Below are 14843 nucleotides of genomic sequence, written 5' to 3' on the forward strand. Positions count from 1 at the left end.
CAATCCGTACAATGTTATTCAAAAAATTCCAGTTTTTTTATAAAAAAAAAAGTACTAATATCCTCTTCAATTAATGTCAATGAACATTCGCTTGAAAAATGCTTTTGTGACGTTAAATTGAGGATCAGTTCAAATATCGCTATGATCAGTCCGTACCACACTCTGTATGTACATACTTGCTATACATTCAGCAATTTTTCGTTAAAATTATACTTTGTTACAGATATATTATAAATATTTGTTTATTTCGAGCTGCAATTTTATTTAAACCTTCGGTAATAGAAAATTTACAAAATTATACTTCTTTTTATCGTAGAAAGGTTTAACGAAATACTATATTTCAGTTTAGTAACTATTGGCGTTTCATTAAAGTATATGTGACTGTTAAAGGTTGGAATTATTGTTGTTGAAACGTATACGATTATTTAAATTTAATATACCTATGTATGAAAGAAACATATTATTTCACATTGACTATTTAATTGCTAAATATGTAAGTATTTCCTCTTAGTTGGATCAACTAGATCTACCAGAGATGTAGTGTATGACGCTGCAGGGTTATTTCTAATCTTGCTTGACCCGAAGCGAAATAAACTTTTAGATTTTTATAAATGGCTCCGTCACCATAGATGGTACTAACAGGTTACGGTATAACAGAACTAAATTTCAGAATGTAAGGGCATCTATTCTATTTTCTTTCAAATATATCAACATATAAATCTTCTTTATATCTATATTTTGTAATTATTACGCAATGTGCCTCAAAGTTTGTTTTATTTTATTATTCATTATTGAAATGATATTATTTATTTTTACATTTTATTTTCATATTTTCGTACTAGCCATGGTAGTATTTATAATAGTATTATTTACTTCAATTCAGTTAAGAAATCTCCATAAGCTTCTCGTCAAATTTTGTTCTTTAGATTACTGATAAATGTATATATATATATATATTTGAAAATTACATCATTATTAAGTACAAATGTTTATAGCACTTCGTATTCACATGAAAAGATCATTGAATGAGAACAGAATAGATTTCTGAGCTTGTTAGTATCAACTACATTAACAACGAAGAGTAAATACTTGACCAGTATATCTTGAAAAATACAATACGTATCGAACATGTCCGAATTTTATCCAAGTTTGTCCTTCCACATTACGATGATGCTGGAGCTTAATAGTCAGCATAATGTATCCAGTTTATATTAATTCTGACATAATATTGTACAATTTGCAGTTATACAACAGATTATTATAATGATCATATTTCTCGGTTCAATAATTTTTAATAAATGCCAAGACAATATTTTATTTCCGGTAAAAAATTATCGATTACTCTCATACCCATGCTCTCTCTCTCTCTCTCTCTCTCTCTCTCTCTCTCCTCCTTTCTCTCTCTCTAGGTCATATACAAAAGTATAATATATTATACAATTTACTCATTACCGTATAATACAACAATGTTGAGTGTAAATGTTAAATCTATCTTTTTTTGCCTTGTATGTCGATGATTATTTTATAACACATGTACACAATGCACACATACGCTGTCTTGCACACAGCATCACGGAAGTGCGCTTTTAATCCTCGAGCTAAAAATCAATAGCGTGGCCCCTCGATGGCTAAAACCTCCCCCGGGATAAGCTCGCGCTAGGACCGTAGTTAAATAAATCCTGGATCAAAGGATAAGTCCTACCTCCGCTCTCTTTTTTCATACACACACTTTTTCCTCTCCCCTCTATCCGCGTTCCCTCTCCCTTCTATTCTACACCACGGATTATTTCCAAGATCGTAAATTATGAATCTTAACCAGGTCGACCTAGGGAAATTATTTCCTTTCTCCCTTCTGCCTTTTCTGTTCTACCGGGTACAACTCAGCTAAGCAGGAAGATCGAGATTTGTGGGGGTCCCTATTCGACGGAATTAAGATCATGTTCCGACCTTTTTTCGCATCGGCCTCTCCTGCTACTTTTTCCTTTTCTTCCTCTCTTTCTCTTACTTTCTTCGTTCTCACCGTTTTTTGCTCGAAATAACGTTACACATATACAGGCACCTCGTGCACTTCGTTTGTACGGGGATGTCGTAGTGCGAGGCTTAATCTCAGATTATTTCGACCTGCTTCGAGGATCAAGGATTAATTCGAGGACGAGTTGACTTATTTGCGAGCAACGGCCTACGAACGTATTACTCTTTTAAAGTGGAAAATGCATTTTATCGATCTTGCAGCAATTTGCTAATTTTTTCATCGTTCGTAAGGGAGTTTCGACATCAATCAGTTTTGCGAATCATTAAATTATTTCTGCTAACGTTATAAGCGGGACCAATTGTTTTTAAAAAAGCGTATGATAACAAAAGTATCGTGGAACGAACGCAAACACCATGTGTAAAATATATGAAACGTAATATAAAATGAATTCTTGTATAATCGTACGGTATTGAACGTGTGTATCTACGGAACTGACAAGTACAGTTACTCGCGTTTAGGATCATTGGCCGAAATTAGTGCCTTCTTTAAAACTATGTTTGCGATGAAATTGCAGTATTTTACGAAACACGAGTTGCACCGTTAGAGTATTGCAAAATGTAGCATGCATATTATATGCTATGCGCAAAGTTCTTTAAAGGGAATTTAAATTGACCAGCAAGAAGGAAACGAAAAAGGAAGGCTCAGTGTTTGAGCTTTTAAGGATGAGCGAGTTCTTTAGTCAATAGGAACGTGGAAAAGAAATCGAAAAGCTATAGAGGTTGGTTTCCTATCGTCTTGTTTAGGTTAAAATCGAAGGGCCTTCTGTATCAGGGTTTTATACGACGAACGTATAATCCTTTATCCTTTATTGGCGTAAGGAGCAGGCTAAACGGCTACAGGATCACATTGATCCTAGATTTAAGCCCAGTATAAGGAGTTTTGATATCAGGAGTTCATAAGTACAACAGGAATCATATGCAACTTCTTGAAGATTCCTGGCAAGATAGTCCTTAATTAAATGTGCCTGTTTCAATTGGTTTTGACTCGCAAGTATTTGAAAGTATTGCACTACTTAAGAAGCAGATTATTTCCTGAAATAATAAAACCCTGCTTAAAATATTTTCTAGAAAAACATACTAACAAATGAGCATAAATAATTAATAACATGCGTCAGACAACTAAATACTTATTGCACGAGCACACGCCAATTTATGAAATACAAATTTTCCCTTCAAAAATTGAAGAAGTATGTTTCTCCTTTATGTATTATATCTTATACTGTATTAATCCTTTTGATCCTCTATAACATATCACGGTTTTCTAAATTATTGCTGTTGTTACATTTTATTCCGATTATTGTTCATCAACTCGAAAAATAAAGCTTCTATACGACGTATCTCAGGAAAATTAATTAACAATAGTACGAGCGAATGTTTTGAAGCGAGTGACTGAATTAGCGTAATACCACATTACTATATCATACAGTTATATAATATAGAATAGCAGGAATGTAAATTCAATAACGTGAATATCAATTCTATTTCGCGCCTCTACCTCAAGATCAATTGCTATGATATAGCTACTCCTCTTCCTTTCACACAGTGCGAAGGGAAGCTGAACCGCTTGCAAGGATCTGTAATCCTGATAACACCTTCTACGTATATCCCCTCTGGATCGCCTTTAGTCTCATGTACAAATGCATCCCTATATTTGGACGCGGTGTCCGTTCGTTCTTACGCTTGTTGCTGACTGACGCTATCCTTGTTGGCGTCTCCACGTTATCCCATGGGAATGTAGGTAAGGGTACTGTGTGACCTCTCTATCCCAGGAGAACAGAAACGATGGGAAGAACTGATAAGGGATCACTAGCTTGTTGAATATATCAAAGGTCTCGAAAAAAATGTCAGGATCTTCATTATATAAATGCATGGAATGGTTACTAATTAAACAATGCTGTTATATGAATCCTTTATTCGTTGTAATATGTAATCATACAGCTTAATTTTCTAAATAGTCAATTTTATAATCAAGGTACTTTGTATTTTTAAATTTGTTCGATAAAACAATCGTAACGTGAAAGACGTTATATTTTCAAGCATAACACGTTTGAAACGCAAGATGACTTTTTTTAATTATCGCCCAAAGTATTTTTATGATCGTTCAAAAAGGACAAGCAAATGTCTTTACGCGAGTTACATTTCGGTAAACGGATGATTACAGAAACAAAAAGAATACATTGTATTTTATACTTGAACACTCTGTAATTTGGAAATCTCGGATAAAGAAATTTGTTAAATCATTAAAAGGGGATAAATTGTGTATGCCACGTATTATGAAATTGGGTTAAATAACTTTTGATGATTATCAAATTGCAAATTCATAATAATTTCACTAATTCATTGAAACGTTCCTTTTGTTGTTTTCAGCGATACAGAATTATTTCATAATCGTTTGATGGATATATTTTCCATTGTTATTCTACAAGCGGTGCGTCCTGCACTTCATGTGATGCGTGTAAAATACATGCGCATGATGTAAAAAATAAGCGAAACTTGTTTACTCGAGTATTAGGGAAACATGCAGCCTAGTTTCCCAAGGAACATTCGCAGGATGTTTCCTATTTCCACCCTGTTGAAAGGTTCTTTTTTCTACTAGCAAGGTCAATATTTATCACAACAATCGAACATAAAGAACAATCTCAAGAATTTTTACAATTTCAACGATTTCTGTAGCCTTCCCAAATTTCTCGTCGATAAATTTATTTATAGTACACTGCAGCCAAAAGTAACAAGAGATGAAAGTACCTTACGAGTTCAATATTTCAAAATGTATTACAATCATAACAAATGCAAGTTATTATGTTGAACAAGTATAGTTGAAACACGTACATCTATATTTTATTAAACAAGATACAAAGTAGAGATGTGTAGTGAATAAAATATCTTTCCAATACCAAAGATTTCTCTTCCTCGGTGCTTTTCGAATTTCTAACAAAGACAGTTTCTATATGGCTTTTACATTTGTTTCTATTCGGTCTTGGTTGAATGTAACTTACAATTTTAAGCGCATCATCTACAACGCAGACTGTACACAGTCACGCGTCGATCAAAATCGATTTTATGGCAGACATAAACGCGTATACCTGTTCGAAATTTTCCTAAGGATGTGATATAATTTATGTTAACGATAATTCCTTAAAAACGATTTCTCGTTCATATTGTTGGGCGCAATAAATATATGTCCTATAATGCAGCATTTCTGTATTTGGAAAAAAGAAATGAAATCACAGAGAAGTTTTATGTAATGAATTTAAGAAAGAAAAGAAACTTTTACTTTTTTCTTTTACATGCAAAGGTAAACGTTATTTAAAAAATTAATCGGATATATTTGGGAATATAATTAGTGTATATCTGTAAATCAACATTTAATTTATCTTGTAAAAGTTGCGCGAAAAATTTACTAATGCATCCAACTGTCTCTCTGTTAATCTTGGATTAAATAATCCTCAAGATTATGCAACCTTACCGTTTTGTTTGCCAAAGACGCTTCAGGGATTAGTAAGTCTGGGTCTTAAATGACGGGATTATATAATCCAGAAGATTATTTAGAGCAGGATTAGACGTAAGATAGACACAGGGTAATTAATTTAACATCAATGTGCGCCGTTATGTGCCACGTCGATAAACACGATAGACACGTTATCAAGGTATATGAATCATTCACAAAAAATGTCAAGGATCTTACAAAAGCAGAATTTATCAATGAATTCTTATTAAAAATAAATCAGTCATAATGAAGAGCAATTGGCCGTATTCTTTCCACCGAGATCCTCGATATCACGTATTTAATTTCTATAGTTACTTGTTCCTCTTCACAGAAGCTGAACATTATTTAATCGATCGCATTCGTAAAAGTTTCTACCATCTCCTAACTCCTTAACGATCTTGTACGTTGAATTCGAACAATTGACATTCAATCAAAACCTTAACAAATCAATCAATTACGTGCTACATGAAAATCCTTCGGTGCATAAGTCATCAAATCTTCGACTAAACGAACTTGACGAAACTGATAAGCAGAAGTTTAAATCGTTTCGAATTCTGTAGAAGTTAAACTTCTATATATTTACTGCGTTATTTTTCCTTTTTTGTAGACATAAGAAAGTAGCAGAACAACTACAGCTTGTATTTATAATCCTTTGAAATTTATCGTTGAAGGAAAATATAGATGAAAAGTAGAGTAAGAAGAAGATGAATATATCGAGTAGAATATGTAGATAGAAGAGATTCTAAAAATAAACAACGGAAAATGATAAATATAAAATATGAAAAAACTAGTGCGACGAGAAAAGTTTTGTAAGAAAGTGAACAGTTTGGAGGGAGGCACGCGTTATACGACGAATAAAGCTCGCGTGCAAGGGCGAGGTATCCTGCTATCCTGCTATCCTGGTTGTCGGGATCCTACAAAAGCCCTTATTTGGGTCACGAACCATTTCTACAATCCGGAATGTGCTTTAGGACACCTACTCGCCGCTTCTGCTTTCCCATTCCTTAAAATAAGGCGGCAGGTGTCAAACAAAGGATCTCATTTGCATACTTTTCGAGTAAAAAGGATACTTGTGACTTTTTGGCCAACAAATAACGGGCCAAGGCGGGAATATCCGAGATAGGTTACTTTCTAACGAAATATGCGCGCCCGATCCGCGAGACGTCTAGTAGGCCTACGAATTATTAGGAATCGATTTATAATTTATACCAACATTCGAAAACTTCTACTAAATAGTGAAAATGTACGGTATAAAAAATGGGAAGAAATAAAAGGATTAAGAAAAGTTTACATTTGAAAACTGTTGGGACCTTGTGTAATTTGTAGATAGAATAATTCTCCAATGAATCAATAAAAAAGTAGCAAAAATAAAATGGGAAAATTATGGACAAGATCATTCTTGAGAATAGCATAGATAAGATAGTGAAAAAAGAAATACGATTAATTATAATAATATATGAAGTATTAAAATTTTTAATTCTAGACGGAAAATCTGGAAGCATTGTTGTAAATAAAGATTTAGAACGAAAATACTATTGAATATAATTGGTGTATGTAGTTTAATATTGATAAGAAATTACAGAATTAAGTTACAGTCAATAATAACAACATTTGGCTATATCGTATAAAATATAAAATAAAGGGGAAAAACTACAAAAATGTTAAAAGAAGTTTCACGTTATTGTATGATACAACTTGTATCTATTTGCCGAAGCTTCACAAATGATATGTCCGGATAACATACTAAGTAAAGAGGTGTTTGGGAAGGTAAAAAAGGGTAAGAAATGACCCTTGAGCACCAGGATCACAGAAGAAGAATTACAAAACACTGGTACCTGTGTTCCAAATCGATTATCCTGAAAAGTCTAAAAATCCACAAGGATCAGGCCCTCATATCCTACGTCCTATGCTATCGGTGTTACAAGGAAGTCTACCTTTTTCTTTCCTGCGATCCTAATGTCCTTCCTCGCTCTTTATCCCAATTCTCGCGTTAAAGTTGACCGGATTCTGGACAAAATCCACCCAGTCCAGCAGACAGAACAGTCCTAATTATAAGAAAGTTGTATTGCTTTCGAAGTGTAAAAGCTTTATAGTGCTACCGTTTGTCTCTTTCTCGTCGTCGAATGCAACAGGCTAAGAGCGCTCCTACGACGATGCGCGCCAAGAAGGACCTAAGTGTGCTGTAATCCTTGCCACATTCTGTTATCCTGACACGAGAAATTCGCCGCAATGATCTGTCGCGAAGCCTTCGAGAGCTCATATAAGGACTTCAATTTATTTAATAGGTAAAAACTCTTTTTTTTTTAAATTGTCACTTTTATTAATCGATGTACAGGTTATTATTAAGATAAAAATTCGTCAAACCTTTCAGAACGAAATATATATCTTAACCATCTCAAAGTTTAGATTTAAAACAGTTTATTAAGGCGAAAAGTTTTAGCTAATGTTTCGTTGAAAAATTAAATCAATTGTACAACGTACATTCTTTTGAGAAATTTTAGTGTTTTTTTCTACAATGACTGAATTTTAAAATATCAAGACGAGGACGTTATTATATTCTAATATGTGAGAATTGTTTCCCCTTATTAAATAATATTCAATACCTTTTTTTTAAGAACATGAAATGTACCAGTGGTCGTATTAATTAATTAATTAAAAGTGACGATATTTACTATCTTTATTTTCGCAAATATGTTATATAAATGTTAAAACATCGCTGAACACGTCAAAGTCAATAAACTTTATATGTGCCATTTATTACAATGTATTTAAGAGTATGTGCATGTATTGAGGTTATATGATCCACGGATTTATCGTCATAGTACGACTGCGAGGTTTTAGACTCTCTAATCCTGAGATTCGTTTCAGGGACAAAATGGCGAGATTATACAAACCCCAGATCATTTAATCCAGGATTAAGATTATGGTCACAGAGAAGTGGGCCTCTGCGAATGTGTCCCCGCATTTTTCTTCTCCGCGGAGAGGAACGAGGGAGATAAAATCCATATGGGTCTCCATGAATTAGTGCCCCGAGGAAGATTCTTCCGTGGAATAATAAGGTTTTACATACGATATATTCGAATTTTAATCGTAAAAAGTACAAATTAAATCCCAAGTCATAATCTATCTTCTATCTCCAGGAAAATGGAATTTACATAATAACTATGTTACACATAGTATGCAGTTGCTTGCACGTTCTCTGTGTTCAGCGGTGAAACCTCGTGCCTTATAAATTAATATCGTCTGATGTTAATAAATTATTACTGCCGATATTCCCAACTGCATGAAATATACATACATCGGAAAGTAATTGGAGTCGCAGATACCGGCCAGCGCGTATCTTCCTTGTGTTTAATCCTCCGCAAACGATTCAGGATTTTACCAAAAACTGGAACTTCTCCGTGCACAGGCAAACAAACAGAATCCACAAAAACACGGCGCATTCCTGTAATCGTCAGCCGTACGATGAGCAGTAAAATCGTCTTGCGTCCCTTTCACACCGACTACCGACCAATATTTCCATACAAACCGAAGCAGTACGGCGCGTCACGCCGCGCATACTCGCGCCTCGACCCCAACTCACAAAGAGGATATCTTTCGAATCGTTCGTAGAATTCCCGTCGTATCAGGACGGGATGTAAAGCTTTCTGGGGGATGAGCCGCTTAGCCTCTAAACCTTGTGTGCTCTGCCATAGTCCTCCAGCTCCCCGCGTCGCCACCCTTGATCCACCCCCGCCGTCGTTCTCTGCGCCACCCTTTTGTACGGACCATCATCTGCGTCCGTGATAGGTGTGCTCTCGTACGTGTATACGCATACGCGATCCGGCAACCATATATACGGTTCTACACGGGGATTATCCAGGTTCTGTATTCGTGAGGATTATCTTTGGCCGTTGCATCGATGTGTCCTCACGTGTGTGCGTGGCTTTGTGTGCGTGTAGCCAAATCCTTTGGCGGCTCGGCCTGGTTCTCTCCTCCGAGTCCTGACGCGCGTGCACCGTTTTCTCTTGGTGTGCGCGATCGCGCCTCACTGCAGGTGCACGCTCGTGTAAATGTACGCGTATTGCGACCACGTATACTTCAGTCACTTGGTTTGACCGGACTCCATGCGCGTCCCTTGCGAATGTACTGGTAACTCGCTGCGAGGATATATACGTTGGTGTAACTGTGTGAGTCCTTGGTTCGGTACATGTGTATACGTATATGGTCGAATCTGGGATTAATCCGGGATTATTGGTCGAGTGTGCGCTGCCCGCCTCCCACCGCCTGCTCCCCAAATCCGAAATCCAACGCACACAACTCAGCTAATCCTAACCCCCATCCTCTCTTCCTCGCATCTCGCGCTCACACCACCAGTGTTCCACTCTTGGCATATCCTGTGTGTTCCACGACAGTCGAGGCATTATCTACAGGGTGTACGTGAAAGTCTACAACCGACTCTTCTTTCATTTCGCTCGGGACACACTCTGTTTTAAACCTCGTTTCGTTCGATTTTTCGTCTTAACGACCAGCTCAACGACGGAGCTCTCTGTCCTTCCGGAGAACAAATTTCACTCACATTTTCGAATAATCTTAATTAAATCCGATAGACGCGAATTTCGTCGAAATGGAATGCAATTAAACGGAGTTCCGAATCAGCTTTGTTACGCGTGTATTTCTTTTCGCTTAAACGGAACTCCTATTAAGCTAGGAATTCCTGCGACCGAATGCAATCATTTTTCCTTCGAATTCTAGTATTATGCTATATTATATGATTACATTAATTTCACGAGTTCTCGCCATAACTATCGTTATCTAACAATTTAATCTCGGTGTTTTTAAGAGATCATTTTTAAAAACTTGGGTATTTTGCGTGCTGATTGATATTTATCAAGCGGATTATTGTTTGTTCTTATTCGGACGAATGACATCGCGATACGATTAAATACGAGTAATGCGGATTTATCCACGCTCAAGTATAGATTTTGACATTACATTGCGTTCATAGTTAAGAACTACTCAACGTCGCAATAATTTTCGATGATGGTTTACAATTTACCATTTTACATTACATTAAATTTTCGTACATTTCATATATATTAATGTAATATACATTCCATATAAATATAGAATATCTATAAATCAATAATCTTCTTCCGTGTTATTCGTTACACGTACTTTTTCATTTACATGTAGATATTGGTTTTACTAAATACTAGCTTACAGCTAAACTTTTTTCTTTCCGCTAGTTGTATTTCATTACTTATGTTCATAGTTCTTAGAATAACAAATGGAAAATATGAAAGTAGATAGATAATACATATTTAGTAACATCTTCTATCAAAAGGTATAGCTTGTAACAAAGAAGATCACGTATAAGATAATGAAAATTAGTCGCATATATACACACGTAAGTAATGAGAGATACGTATATATTCGTACATCGTATGAACGTTGTCAAAATAATGATATCGATTTTGTCTTTAGCTTTCTGTGTGGTCAAGTTACAAGCCATATGTAGCTGTATGCGTACAGGACAATTTCTGCAATACAGATCATTTTTATCTTTAAGCGTTTAATAATTTCTTACACCGTAACACACCCTCGAAGTTTTTATAAATCAGATATAACATTGATACGTGCTAATTTTACCAAAAATGTCATGAATTTGAACATTTAGGGAACTTTCCATACCAGCTTTATCACTTGCTTCACATTTCCTTCATTAATTTACCAATTAATAACTCGAACCGAATGGAACACTATTGACATCCGACTAGAAAGACGGATGAAGTCTTCAAATGACGAGTCGCTTTTGATTCCTTCATAGTTAATATCACATAGCTGATTAAAGTTTCCATTGAAAATGATTAAAAAATAATAAGCTTTTGAACGTATCAAACCGTAATATACCGGTGTAGGTGAATCGATAAATAAATTCAGAGCTTCTGAATGATAAACAATAGGCGAGGGGATCAAAAGTTCGATTTCCAGTTCCGTAGCAATCTAAATGGAGTTGGAGAATGGGTTAAATGTCGTAACGAGTTCAATCGTATGCTGCAAGACGGTGTAGTACATGTTCGCGGATCGCCCAGCCACATAGCCAGGGATTCAAATTTAATCCGGATTAGATTGTAAGGGTTACAATATCCTTCTCTCTCGATACTCAACCCTTATACGTACACGAGAAATCAAGCTAGCCTCGCACAGGTAGAACCGAGACACATGTACACGCACTCTATTACCCTAAGTCGCGATTGTCGTACTCGCTAGCCAGTGAGCAAGACGACGCAATTTCTATCGAAGAAATATAAAGGTATTTCTATTCAACGTCTTTTTTGTACTGGATTTCCAGCAAAGCTATTTTGAAGAAGTTCCAACAGATAGTAGCAGGACGTATAAAATTTAACGATGAGGTTCTGCTTAACTCTACTGTAGAAATATTACGTTCGAATTAAAAGTGTTACGAACTATAGTAAACAGTAGTAAATAGTAGTTTCGTGGAAAATAAATTAAGAGACTTCACAATCGACGCAATTTAATATGAAAACGCAAGAAATCTTTGATTTAGATTTATTAGACTTATATATGAATCATTGAAGGAACGTCTATGTGATATGGATGATACCAGTTAGAAAATTTACTTATTAAATTTAAATGTAAACAGATTGTACATGAACTTAAACAAATATATTAGCTGAGCTCTTTTGTACGATAAAATTAATATTCTAAACGAAATTTTACATGTTGCAAGTTTTAAGCCACCGGCGTTAATAAATCCTCTTGCACAACGGTAACAAGTTTGTCGATAAAACAAATTAAATTAAAGTAAATTCTACAAATTGCTGCTGAGCCAGTTGACTATCCTACCTTCTAACAACTTTATGCATGTCGTATTAAATATCATAGTCAGTCATCAGATATCTCGATAGTTTTCGGTATGAAGTACCAAGCAATAGATTTATTTGTTATGCGCTGGAGAAATCATCGGCTAGTCATCGAACTGAGCTAGTTGAGTAAACAGTTCTTTCCATCGATTCCAAGGTTTCGTAGAATTTCATGGGATTTAAAAAAATCGAAAACGACAGGGAAAGTCGAGATAAGAGCGACGGAGACGGTGGAAGAGTGGGAAAAGGAGGTATCGGCTGAAGACCGAGGATTAGTCTTGACGCTGAAGATTTAAACAGGATCCTCGAAATCCGTAGATTGAAGAAGTGCGTGCTTCCACGTCTTCCCTTCCCTTTTGCCTTCGTCATTCGAAATTCCAAGGGCAAATATGTACTTTTCCGCTCCCTATATTTCAACGATCACCGTTTTCTTACCCAAAGTCACGATCATGGGAATTCCACTGGGATATATCTTTCAAAAACATTCGAATATGTCCCATAAACTATCTTTCTTCTAAACTTTTTAGCTTTTTATGGTTTTTAATGGTTAAACGTAACAGTGTATTATCGTATTAACGGTTCGAGAGAAAAAAGAGATACAGATTGATGGTATTATTACGAGTAAGATGGATTATTACGAGTAATATTTTAAAGAAACTAATTTAACTAATTTAAACGAAAGAGAAGGATTCTTTAATTTGCTTTTATTCTCCTCTCTTCTTTTTTTCTTTCTCTTTTTTTTCGTTAGCAAATAAATAGATATATTCTAGATCCATGTTGCTATTTAAGGAACGCGTTGAAACACTTGTCAAAGGGGATCGATACGTCTCGAAGCCAAGCGTGGACTCTGGTTTTCGTTCGCTCCGGCAAACGGACGCGTGCAAATTGTTTCCACTGCATTATCGAGGATCAAGGAAATTCCGCCGATAGTCTATCTCGTTTACGAGCTTTAACGACCCCTTCGAGCGACCTCCATCGTCTACGCACACAAGCTGTTCGTCATTCTCGATGGAAACTTGCTCTACGAACACGGAATCCAAGTTCTTTAACTTGTACATTGCGATGGTTAACGGTTCTACTGTTCCTCGAACAGTATTACCGGGTTATTTTTATTGTTTGAAAAGACGCGGGATTAATTGGACGATTACAGTGATCATTACGCTAAACTAAAAAACAACCAATCAGTGCAACACAAAATGAACCAATTAAGGCATCAAAATTATACGTAAATTAAAAAGAGATGCGCTTATAGTATATTCAATAAAGTTTGGTAGAATTGAAAATTAGAACAATCGCATGTGCATATACAGTGAATACAAAAAGTGTTAAAACACCGTTGTAGATATTTATCATAGCATTTACACACTAATTAATTAATTCCAAGTACCTATATTATACTTCCTATCATTTAGTAGTGCTTTTGTATGGCTAGAAAAATTTGACATCATGAAAATTAAATGTAGAACCTGACGAAAAAAACGCTTCTTTCAAGAATAGGGACGCCATCGTAATGCAAAATTTAATGTACGTTTACGTGCTTCTGCAATTGCAGAATGTTTCGTTAATAATTTTATTGTCATATGAAATACTTTGTCATATATTTGCAGGATAACTTATTTTGTTATTTTTAACATTAATGCTCATTAATTACCACTGAAAGTATCATGGTAGTATTCCATTTCACGCATTTCATAAAAAAGATTCTTTGTTTCTACATATATTCCATTCTACACAACATGTACCTATATATACATATATATTCATATTAATTCTTATATGTATAATGTACGACAATATTATATAAAATTTGCATATAATATATCAATCATAGTTAATACAGGTAAATAAAAAGTGCATATATAATAATAATATAATATTAACATCCTATCTAGCACACAGTAAATAATTTGGGGACGTTTTCAATTTTCAATGTAGAATAAATATCTTTAATTGGAAACGTTTATCTTTTATATTAAATCAAATCGTTTCAAATTGATATTTTCTTAAACGGGCGTATTTTAAGCGCATCAATTACTATTAAAGAATAACTTAATATGTGGCGAAGGATAGTTTGGTGGCATCATCGACACTGATAGTCTAGACCAAGGTTCACGATGTAAACATATAGAAGTCGTTTTTATTCGATCCAATACCATGAAGGTGATATACGTCCAAGAAAATAACACATGAGCTATTCAATGTGATTTTGGATGAAACTGTAGTTAAGGAGGATAAATAAACAAGCGAGACAAAAGAGGAATTAAAACGAAAAAGAAAATTGAATAACTTTGCTGGTTTTTGAGGTACCAAGTAGTAAAATAATACATAAAATTTATGTAAATACAACATTATCGAAAAACACAAATAAAATAACTTATATATCTCTTACAAGGCATTAGACAAATCAGATAGAGAATCGCTATGGTGTAAAAAAAGCGCTATCCCTGTAAACATTTCAA

At 35.0% G+C, this 14843-nt stretch overlaps 1 protein-coding gene across 3 annotated transcripts in view; it reads right to left on the reverse strand.

Moving 5' to 3' along the window:
* Positions 1 to 14843, reverse strand: part of dve (SATB1_N and homeodomain domain-containing protein dve) — a 58593-nt gene that overhangs the window by 31520 nt on the left and 12230 nt on the right. The window lies entirely within an intron of this gene.

This window comes from Bombus flavifrons, chromosome 4 (genome assembly GCF_040668555.2).
Source record: "Bombus flavifrons isolate JBK064 chromosome 4, iyBomFlav1_principal, whole genome shotgun sequence".
NCBI classification, from domain to species: Eukaryota; Metazoa; Arthropoda; class Insecta; order Hymenoptera; family Apidae; genus Bombus; species Bombus flavifrons.